Here is an 8,517-nt window from a genome sequence, read left to right on the forward strand (position 1 = left end):
TCTATTTTCTTTCTCTCAGAATTTTTTGTAAAACTCTTTAGTCACAGTAAATTTTAAATCATGATGTCCATATACCATAGTTTAGATAATAATTATTTTGAGAATTCATTTCATTTACTTTTTTTTAAGTTCACTGCTGAAATAATTTCACTATAGTAATTGTCCTTGAATATTACATTTATATTTTTTGACATGTATAAGAAATATAATAACAACTATACTGATAATGCAATTTTAATTTGCTAGATTTTGCCAGATTGCTTTGCTAGAAGGGCCACAATACTTTAACCAGTAAAGCAGGTTCTTTTCCTTTTTTTCCTTAAAAAGCCCTTTTCTTATTTCTTCTACGCCTGTCTGCCTGTGCTTCTGAATCCCCGAAGGTTTCCTCAGAGGCCTAGGGAGCACACCCCCCAAAAACTGCATTTTGAAGCTGCTGAGTAAGTACATTCTGGCTGTGGGGATCGCTGTCCAATAAGCTGAGGTCTCTGGCCTGTGGAGGCTCTGCACTGCTGTGCCTTTGTTCACTATGAGGACTTCAGGGAAAACTTCTTCTATGCCTGACTGTGCTTCTGAATCCCCGAAGGTTTCCTCAGAGGCCTAGGGAGCACACCCCAAAAAACTGCATTTTGAAGCTGCTGAGTAAGTACATTATGGCTGCGGGGGTCACTATCCAATTAGGCTGAGGTCTCTGGCCTGTGGAGGCTCCGCCCTGCTGTGCCTTTGTTCACTTTGAGGATTGTCAACTAGAGGCAGCAGAAGAGCGTGGCCACTTCACTTTGTAGTCACGCACTCTTTCTAACCAATGATCCCCACCACAACATTGCAGTGTGACAATGAAGAAACCTTGCAGGCAAACACCATCCACAGAGAATGAAGACGAAAGTTTGGATGACCTAATAAATTCCAACCACCTGATTAAACTCTCAGATAAGGAGTTTAGAATAGAAATATGGAATATGTTCATAGAACTACAAAAAAGCATAGATCAATCTGAAGAGAACACAAAGACAGAAATCAGAAAACTCCAAACTGAAATAACAGATCTGAAAAACACGGTTGTTCAACTGAAAACCTCAATGGATAGCCTCGCCAACAGGGTATCAGCAGCTGAGGAGAGAATCAGAGTACTGGAAGATGTGATGCAGAAAAACTCAGCACAACAGAAGAAATTGGAAAAGAACATTGAGACAAATGAACAGGCAATGGAAAAAGTACTCAAGGCATGAGAACAGATGAATATAGAAGTCTTTGATAAACTCAACAGAAACAACATAAGAATCATTGGAGTCCCAGAAACCCAGGAAGGAGATCTCCAGGAAGAATCAACTGTCAAAGACATCATCAAAGAGATACTCTCAAAATTAAAGACTACATGCAATCAAATCCTGCATGCTCGAAGAGTACCAGCTAAAAGAGACCCAAAGAAAAACACCCCAAGACATATCCTCGTTACAATGACAAATCCCATAGATAGAGATAGAATACTGAAAGCAGCAAGATCAAAAAGGGAAATTACATTCAAAGGAGCATCCCTAAGACTTACAGCAGACATGTCACAAGAAACTCTCAAGGCCAGAAGACAGTGGTGGGATATTGTGACAAGTCTGAATGAAATGAATGCCTCACTGAGAATACTGCACCCAGCCCGACTCACGTTCAGGTTTGAAGGAAGAATACACAGCTTCATGGATAAACAACAGCTCAGACACTTCACAGATAATAAACCAGCCTTAACGGAAAAACTGACAGGTCTACTCTAAGATAAGAGAGACCAACAAACATAGCAAACTTATCTACAAAGATGACATTAAATACTATGACAATCATCTCCCTCAATGTCAATGGACTAAATTCACCAATTAAAAGACACAGAGTGGCAAAATGGGTCAAAAAGATGAATCCAACCTTCTGCCGCCTACTTCTGCTGTTCTGAATAGTCAGAACAAGAATAGACTCAAAATCAAAGGCTGGAGGAAAATAATCCAAGCAAACAAAAACCCCCCAAAACTGGTGTGGCTATATTAATATCTGATGACACCAACTTTATACTCAGAAAAGTGGTAAGGGACAAAGATGGACACTATGTACTAATCAAGGGATATGTGCCAACAGGAAGAAATCAGACTATTAAACATATATGCACCCAATGAGAGACCAGCAAATTATCTAATAGATTTACTGACAAATCTGAAAGAAGAAATCAGTAATAACAGAATCATTGTGGAAGACCTCAACACGGCCCTATCAACAGTTGATAGGTCAATCAGACTGAAACCCAATAAAAACATACTAGCCCTGAAAAGAGTTATGTAAGAAAGAGGACTAGTAGATATATACAGGACACTCCATCCCAAAAAATCTGGATACACATTCTTTTCCAATGTACATGGGTCATTCTCCAGAATAGACTACATGCTGACACATAATACATAACTCCATAAAATCAAGAGGATAGAAATCTTGCAGGCTACCTTTGCTGAGCACAAGGCTCTGAAATTAGATGTGAACTACAAAGCCACACAGAAGAAAAACTTTAACAATTGGAACTTAAACACCCTGCTACTGAACAACCAGTGGGTCCGAGATGAAATCAAAAAGGAAATCAAAACTTTCTTGGAAAGAAATGATAATGAAGACACAAACTGCCAGAATCTATGGGACACAGCAAAAGCGGTCCTGAGAGGAAAATTTATAGCTCTACAAGCACACATCAGGAAGGAAGAAGGAGCATACCTGAATAACTTAATGACGCAGCTCAAAAAAATAGAAAATGACCAACAAAAGGAACCAAAAATAGGGAGACAGAAGGAAATAACAAAGCTGAAAGCAGAACTCAATGAAGTGGAAAACCAAAAAACAATCCAAAAGATCAACGAAAGCAGAAGCTGGTTCTTTGAAAAAAATAAACAAGATTGATAGACCATTAGCAAAACTCACAAAGAAAGAGAGAGAAATCTGATAACCCGTATTAGAAATGAAAAGGGGGAGATCACGACAGAAATTGCAGAGATCCAAAGATAATCACAGACTACTTTGAGAAACTTTATGCTACTAAACATGAGAATCTAGAAGAAATGGAAAAATTCTTGGACACTTATAACCTTCCACATTTAAGTAATGAGGATGTAGCATATCTAAACACCCCCATCACTACTGAGGAAATTGAAACTGTAATCAAACATCTGCCCAAAAAGAAAAGCCCAGGCCCAGATGATTTTCCTAATGACTTTTTTTTTTTTCAAATCTTTCAAGGGGAGCTACTATCAATCCTCGCCAAGGTTTTCCATGAAATTGAAAAAAACGAGAACACTCCCAAACAGCTTTTATGAAGCCAACATCACCTTGATACCAAAACCAGACAGAGACACTGCCAAAAAAGAAAATTACAGACCAATATCCATGATGAATGCTGATGCAAAGATCTTCAACAAAATCCTGGCAAATAGGATCCAATGTATCATCAAGAAGATCATACACTACGACCAAGTAGGTTTTATCCCAGGAATGCAAGGATGGTTTAACATCTGTAAATCTATCAACATCATACACAACATGAACAACAAGAAAAATAAAAATCACATGATCATATCAATAGATGCAGAGAAAGCCTTTGATAAGGTCCAACACCCATTCTTGATCAGAACTCTCAGCAAGATGGGAATGGAAGGAACCTTTCTCAATCTAGTTGAAGCCATCTACCACAAGCCATTGGCAAATATTATCCTCAATGGAGAAAAACTGAAATCCTTTCCTCTAAATTTTGGTACAAGACAAGGCTGTACGCTCTCACCACTCCTCTTCAACATAGTACTGGAAGTTCTTGCTATAGTGATCAGGCAAGAAAAAGATATCAAGGGAATCCAAATAGGAAAGGAAGAAGTCAAGCTCTCATTGTTTGCAGACGATATGATACTCTACTTAGAAAACCCTAAAGACTACCAAAAAGCTTCTAGAAACAATAGATTCATATAGCAAAGTGGCAGGCTACAAAATCAACCTACAGAAATCAATGTCATTTTTATACACCAATAATGATAGGGAAGAGATGGAAGTCAGGAAGGCAATCCGATTCACAATAGTGCCACACAAACTCAAATATCTTGGAGTCAACTTGACCAAAGACATGAAGGACCTATATAAAGAAAACTATAAAGCCCTGCTCCAAGAAATAAGAGAGGACACACGGAAATGGACATACAGACCCTGCTCATGGATTGGCAGGATTAACATCATTAAAATGGCAATACTTCCCAAAGCATTATACAGATTTAATGTGATCCCCTTAAAAATACCCATGACATTCTTCAAAGAAGTGTATCAAACACTTATGAAGTTCATCTGGAACAACAAACACCCTCGAATAGCTAAAGCACTCCTAGGGAAAAGGAAAATGGGAGGCATTACTTTCCCCAACTTCAAACTGTACTACAAAGCAATAGTTATCAAAACAGCATGATATTGGAATAAAGACAGACCCTCAGATCAATGGAATAGGCTTGAGTTCTCAGACATTGTCCCCCAGACATACAATTACCTAACTTTTGACAAAGGAGCAAGAAATCCTAAGTGGAGCAGGGAAAACCTCTTCTACAAGTGGTGCTGGCAGAACTGGTTAGCCACTTGCAAAAAAGCGAATATAGACCCCCAGTTAACATCATGTACGAAGGTAAAATCCAAATGGATTAAAGACCATGATATCAGACCGGATACCATAAGGTATATAGAACAACACGTCAGTAAAACACTCCATGACATTGAAACTAAAGGCATCTTCAAGGAGGAAACTGCACTTTCTAAACAAGTGGAAGCAGAGATCAACAGATGGGAATACATTAAACTGAGAAGCTTCTGCACCTCAAAAGAAATAGTGCTCAGGATACAAGAGTCACCCACCGAGTGGGAGAAACTGTTCACCCAACACCCTTCAGATAAGGGGCTAATATCCAAAATATACAGGGCACTGACAGAACTTTACAAGAAAGAAGCACCTATTCTCATAAAAAAAAATGGGGAGAAGAAATGAACAGACACTTTGATAAAAAAGAAATACAAATGGCCAAAAGGCACATGAAAAAATGCTCCTCATCACTAATCATCAGGGAGATGAAAATCAAAACAACGATGAGATACCACCTCACACTGCAAAGATTGGTGCACATCACAAAGAATGAGAACAATCAGTGCTGGCGGGGATGTGGAGAGAAAGGAACTCTTATCCACTGCTGGTGGGAATGCTGTCTAGTACAGCCTCTATGGAAAGCGATATGGAGATTACTTCAAAATCTGGAAATTGAGCTCCCATTCGACCCAGCTATTCCACTCCTAGGGATATACCCTAAGAACACAAGAATAAAATACAAAAACCCCTTCCTCACACCTATATTTATTGCAGCACTATTCACAATAGCCAGGCTCTGGAAACAACCAAGATTCCCTTCAACAGACGAATGACTAAAGAAACTGTGGTACATATACACAATGGAATATTATGCAGCCATCAGGAGAGATGAAATCATGAAATTTTCCTATACATGGATGTATTTGAGTGAAATAAGTCAGAGGGAGAGAGAGAGAGAGATGCAGAATAGTCTCTCTCATCTGTGCGTTTTAAGAAAAATAAAAGTCATTTTTGTAACAATCTTCAGAGACAATGCAAGGAGGGCTGGAACACCAGCTCACTCCATGAAGCTCACAAAGAGTGGTGAGTACAGCTATAGAAATAACTAAATATAGAACTACCATAATCATGTGAATGAATGAGGGAACTGGAAAGCCTATCTGGAGTACAGGTGGGGGTGGGGTATGATGGAGGGAGATTTGGGACATTGGTGGTGGGAATGTTGTACTGGTGAAGGGGGTGTTCTTTACATGACTGAAACCTAATCACAATAATTTATGTAATCAAGATGTTCAAATAATGAAGAAAAAAAAAGCCTTTTCTTTTTTTCCCTGCAAACATGGTACCTCTGTTTGGAAGTTTGTTGGTCTTTTTTTGGTGGGGGGGTGTGTAACTGATTCTGCATTGCTACTTGAATGGAATTTTCCTTCCTATATTGAATGATGTAATTTTATTATATGTATGATCACTTAGATTTGCTTTTCTGTGACTGTCTAATTCTAAGTCTGTACCATCTTTTGCTGTCCAGAATATAGATTTTTTTATGTTTTGTTTTTAATAACATCAGGATTTTCACATATTTAAGATCTCCAGAATTCTAGGTTGTAACAATAGAATGTTATGCAAGTCTAGCTTTTTTATTTTACGAATTTAACTTTAAATCAATTATCAATACATTTGGAATTTGTTATTGTGAAGTACTATGAGTACAATGTATTTTTCCTTCCAGATATCTAGACAATTGTACCAACATTTGCAAAATTATTCACTTATTCCCATTGAATTAAAATACTGTTACCATTGTCATGTACTAAATTCTTATATACAGAGGTATTTGTTCCTAATTTCAATTATTACCTATCATCTGTTTCTATGATTATACCATGTTGATGTGACTTTGTATTAAACTGTTATCTGGCGTCTTGTGTTCCTTTATTGTTTCATTTTCTTAAACTTCCTTGATTATATATCTTTCTACTTATTCTTAAAAAGATCATCTTTATTGCCATGTAATTGCCATATACCATGATGCTCACTCAGAGGGATTGATAGAAGCAGAGAACTCCTGTATTGGAGCTGCACTCTCTCAGAACTTATCCTCAGCCCCAATAGCTGTGAATGGTGATATTTGCTCCTGTGGGTGAAGCTTTATGATGGTTTCAGAGACAAGGAGCCAGTGGTTTTGGCTATAGAAGGCTGGAGATAGAAGCTATTTTGATTCAAATAACATAGACTTTCTTACAAATGATAATAGATTTTCTTGAGTAGAAGTTTATTTGCTGCTATATTTGTTATATGTTCTTGGGCTTAGTTTTATAGACTTGTCTTATGTTTTAATCTAAACGATTTTCACTATTGCCTGGTGGGAATGAAGTCCATGGAACATCAAACTCTTCATTTTAATTTATTATTTAAAATAATATCAAATTATAATAAAATTATGCTAATACTTTTATATAATAGTTAACATAATTTTATATAATTATCTCCTAGACACATAGCACATGAGGTATGAAACTAGTGTGCTATGGTGGCTGCAAACTTTGTTTGAATCCCTAGAACCACATTTGGCCTCCTGAGAACCATCAAAGGTCACTCCTGAGCACAGAATTAAGAGTATTCCCTGAGCACTAATGGGTGTGTCCCCCTTTCCCCCAAATGAAATTTTAGGTCTGACTAGTTTAGTGGACTGAGTGCATACTTTGCACGTGGAAGCCTGCCAGTATCTATCACGTAGAGCTATCTCAAGCACTGCTGGGAATGATTCTCAAGTACTGAACTACAAGTACTGTGGTCTTCTGGGTGTCTTCTGGGTGTACTCCAACCCCAAGTAAGATGTGTAATTTTAAAGCTGTTCTCTTTGCCCTGAAAACAATTAAGATGCTTTAGACATATTGATTAGAAAATGATGAAAATGGAGATTGCACCACTGATATTCTTTCACTTACTTTCTCTTTTCACCTTTTTAGTGATCTCTTTTTACCTTCTCCACTCCAATTGCACTTCAGTGAAGCACAACAGTTTAGAAATACGCAGAGGAATCAAATGCCTAACCAAGAAAAAGTGTGCAGGCTTTGCTTTCAGTAGGTTAACCTAGAGTTGTGTTGATTATCACAAGATTCCCCTCAGTTTCTTTTGGGCTGGGGATGAGGAGAAGCAACCTTGAGGGTGAGTGGAAACCATACACCATGAACACTGAACACTTCATAAACTTGGTTCTCTTTCTATTTCTTTCTCCTTTCTACTTCTATGGATTGAAAAGGAAAAGGAAGGTATTGGGGTATGATGATTCATTTCTTAATTTCCAAATCTCTCTGTAAACCTAAGGGAAAGCCCCAGGCCATATTATGAGTAGTTTATTTCATGTTTTTTTTTTTTTTTAGTCTAGGTCTAGAGCATATGGGTAAGTGTTTTTTTGGGGGGCACACCCAATGATGCTCAGGGGTTACTCCTGGCTATATGCTCAGAAATTGCTCCTGGCTTGGGGATACCATTTGGGATGTCGGGGGATGGAACTGTGGTTTGTCTTAAGCTAGTGCTTGCTTAGCCCCAACATATGCATAAGTTTTAACTACGATTCCAGGGCAAGAGAAAACATTCCATGTAGCATACCCTAACATGATATTCTTTTTTTCTTTATGAGCTTCTAATATTTACTGAGAATATCTTTACTTTCATACTTTTGAAATTGACAAATGCTGAGTGAACACAATAAAAAGGGTAGTTTTTAGCAGGAAATGATGCTTATTGTTTAAAACAAAATGAAAAATAGTTTCAAATATATAAAACATGTATTTCATGTTTTAACCCCATATGTTCAAATATACCTATTAGTTATATTTATTTGCAAAAATTTTAAACATGATTGATAATATAACACCAGGATTCTCTCAGGACCA

This window comes from Suncus etruscus, chromosome 2, assembly GCF_024139225.1.
Source record: "Suncus etruscus isolate mSunEtr1 chromosome 2, mSunEtr1.pri.cur, whole genome shotgun sequence".
Taxonomy (NCBI): Eukaryota; Metazoa; Chordata; class Mammalia; order Eulipotyphla; family Soricidae; genus Suncus; species Suncus etruscus.